Source organism: Pseudophryne corroboree, unplaced genomic scaffold, assembly GCF_028390025.1.
Source record: "Pseudophryne corroboree isolate aPseCor3 unplaced genomic scaffold, aPseCor3.hap2 scaffold_802, whole genome shotgun sequence".
Taxonomy (NCBI): Eukaryota; Metazoa; Chordata; class Amphibia; order Anura; family Myobatrachidae; genus Pseudophryne; species Pseudophryne corroboree.
Window position 1 is genome coordinate 11,330 of NW_026970381.1, and position 3,737 is coordinate 15,066.

A 3,737-nucleotide genomic window follows, 5' to 3' on the forward strand; every position below is an offset into this window, starting at 1 on the left:
GCAAAAATATCAATCCCAGTTTTGGATTACTTTAATTAACAAAAAAAATGCATATAGCAGAGGATAGTTTTAATCTGCCTACCTCTGGGTTATGGGCCCAGCATGCTTCCATTGCAGTACTCTGCTGCACATGTAAGTGCAAGAGATCCTGAAGCACTCACTCATCATGGGAAAGTACCAATGTGTTTCTTCGTTGGTGGATGGAAGAAACATCTTACAAAAACTCTCCAGATTATTGACTTTTTAAAGTTTTTCTAGGAAACGTTTTAGATGAATGCTTATTAGCCTTTGTCAGTATGCACTTTTTACAAAGTGTCTCTGTGGCACAATCGGTTAGTGTGTCTGGCTACTAACCAAAAGGTTGGTGGTTCAATCCCACCCAGGGACGTAATTGACCTTGTTATCAGATTTTGGTGATCTTTAAGTAGACAAGTCAAAATTTCAAACCCCCTGTTATGGTGTAGGGTACCTGGCTTTCTCTGATGTAATCAGAGTTAGATTTGATTCAGTGATTTTATAAAAACAGCTAGGAAGCACAATTTAGCAGTGGGTTGCAGAGAAAAAGAAATATGCTGGCAAAAAAAATCCAATTGAGTGATTAAACAGCTCTTAATTTTCTGGCTTTATTTTTATGCTAACAAATTTGTTCTTTGAAAAGTGTCCACAAAGCCAAGTCTCTGATTAACACCTTTGTAGGGATGGTTTTTAACCTATTACTAAATTAAATTTGCTTCATTGGAAAGGCAGCAAGATGCATCCTCATTTCAATGTCTACTGAAATAATACGGGTTGACACAAGGAAACATTAACGCCACTGCATCCTTGCTGCTTTCTCATGTGGAAGTCTGTTTAATGTGAAAACAAGGTGATATCTAATTAGCACACAGGTAAGGAATTAAGAAAATCTTTATTTAAGGGTGAAGATGTTTCTCACAAAATCGTTGCCCCAATGCATCATTGAAAGTCAAGCTGGAAAGATGATTTTAATATATCACTTGTACATTTTGTATTGCTCTTCTGGTGACAATGTAGTTTGTTTTTGTCAATTACCCTTTTAATAATAGGGTAAAGAAAATTAAGTGGATTTTTTAAAGAAAACTATACTGTCAATATACTATTAAAACAAATTAAAATGGTAAAAGTTATTGTACTTTAAGTAAAAATAAAAGAGCAAAAATATCAATCCCAGTTTTGATTACTTAAATTAACAAAAAAATATGCATATAGCAAAGGATAGTTTCATTCTGCCTACCTCTGGGTTATGGGCCCAGCATGCTTCCATTGCAGTACTCTGCTGCACATGTAAGTGCAAGAGATCCTGAAGCACTCAGTCATCATGGGAAAGTACCAATGTGTTTCTTCGTTGGTTGATGGAAGAAACATCTTACAAAAACTCTCCAGATTATTGACTTTTTAAAGTTTTTCTAGGAAACGTTTTAGATGAATGCTTATTAGCCTTTGTCAGTATGTACTTTTGCAAAGTGTCTCTGTGGCGCAATCAGTTAGTGTATATGGCTATTAACCAAAAGGTTGGTGGTTCAATCCCACCCAGGGACGTAATTGACCTTGTTATCAGATTTTGGTGATCTTTAAGTAGACAAGTCAAAATTTCAAACCCCCTCTTATGGTGTAGGGTACCTGGCCTTCTCTGATGTAATCAGAGTTAGATTTGATTCAGTGATTTTATAAAAACAGCTAGGAAGCACAATTTAGCAGTGGGTTGCAGAGAAAAAGAAATATGCTGGCAAAAAAAATCCAATTGAGTGATTAAACAGCTCTTAATTTTCTGGCTTTATTTTTATGCTAACAAATTTGTTCTTTGAAAAGTGTCCACAAAGCCAAGTCTCTGATTAACACCTTTGTAAGGATGGTTTTTCACCTATTACTAAATTAAATTTGCTTCATTGGAAAGGCAGCAAGATGCATCCTCATTTCAATGTCTACTGAAATAATACGGGTTGACACAAGGAAACATTAACGCCACTGCATCCTTGCTGCTTTCTCATGTGGAAGTCTGTTTAATGTGAAAACAAGGTGATATCTAATTAGCACACAGGTAAGGAATTAAGAAAATCTTTATTTAAGGGTGAAGATGTTTCTCACAAAATCGTTGCCCCAATGCATCATTGAAAGTCAAGCTGGAAAGATGATTTTAATATATCACTTGTACATTTTGTATTGCTCTTCTGGTGACAATGTAGTTTGTTTTTGTCAATTACCCTTTTAATAATAGGGTAAAGAAAATTAAGTGGATTTTTTAAAGAAAACTATACTGTCAATATACTATTAAAACAAATTAAAATGGTAAAAGTTATTGTACTTTAAGTAAAAATAAAAGAGCAAAAATATCAATCCCAGTTTTGATTACTTAAATTAACAAAAAAATATGCATATAGCAAAGGATAGTTTCATTCTGCCTACCTCTGGGTTATGGGCCCAGCATGCTTCCATTGCAGTACTCTGCTGCACATGTAAGTGCAAGAGATCCTGAAGCACTCAGTCATCATGGGAAAGTACCAATGTGTTTCTTCGTTGGTTGATGGAAGAAACATCTTACAAAAACTCTCCAGATTATTGACTTTTTAAAGTTTTTCTAGGAAACGTTTTAGATGAATGCTTATTAGCCTTTGTCAGTATGTACTTTTGCAAAGTGTCTCTGTGGCGCAATCAGTTAGTGTATATGGCTATTAACCAAAAGGTTGGTGGTTCAATCCCACCCAGGGACGTAATTGACCTTGTTATCAGATTTTGGTGATCTTTAAGTAGACAAGTCAAAATTTCAAACCCCCTCTTATGGTGTAGGGTACCTGGCCTTCTCTGATGTAATCAGAGTTAGATTTGATTCAGTGATTTTATAAAAACAGCTAGGAAGCACAATTTAGCAGTGGGTTGCAGAGAAAAAGAAATATGCTGGCAAAAAAATCCAATTGAGTGATTAAACAGCTCTTCATTTTCTGGCTTTAATTTTATGCTAACAAATTTGTTCTCTGAAAAATGTCCACAAAGCCAAGTCTCTGATTAACACCTTTGTAAGGATGGTTTTTCACCTATTACTAAATTAAACTTGCTTCATTGGAAAGGCAGCAAGATGCATCCTCATTTCAATGTCTACTGAAATAATACAGGTTGACACCAGGAAACATTAACGCCACTGCATCCTTGCTGCTTTCTCATGTGGAAGTCTGTTTAATGTGAAAACAAGGTGATATCTAATTAGCACACAGGTAAGGAATTAAGAAAATCTCTATTTAAGGGTGAAAATGTTTCTCACAAAATCGTTGCCCCAATGCATCATTGAAATTCAAGCTGGAAAGATGATTTTAATATATCACTTGTACATTTTGTATTGCTCTTCTGATGACAATGTAGTTTGTTTTTGTCAATTACCATTTTAATAATAGGGTAAAGAAAATTAAGTGGATTTTTAAAAGAAAACAATACTTTCAATATACTATTAAAACAAATTAAAATGGTAAAAGTTATTGTACTTTAATGAAAAATAAAAGAGCAAAAATATCAATCCCAGTTTTGGATTACTTTAATTAACAAAAAAAATGCATATAGCAGAGGATAGTTTTAATCTGCCTACCTCTGGGTTATGGGCCCAGCATGCTTCCATTGCAGTACTCTGCTGCACATGTAAGTGCAAGAGATCCTGAAGCACTCACTCATCATGGGAAAGTACCAATGTGTTTCTTCGTTGGTGGATGGAAGAAACATCTTACAAAAACTCTCCA

At 34.8% G+C, this 3,737-nt stretch overlaps 1 non-coding gene across 1 annotated transcript; it reads left to right on the top strand.

Moving 5' to 3' along the window:
- Positions 1–314: 314 nt before the first annotated feature.
- TRNAS-ACU (transfer RNA serine (anticodon ACU)) lies at positions 315–388 on the top strand. Its single transcript has one exon. It is a non-coding gene; the product is annotated as a tRNA-Ser (tRNA).
- Positions 389–3,737: the final 3,349 nt, after the last annotated feature.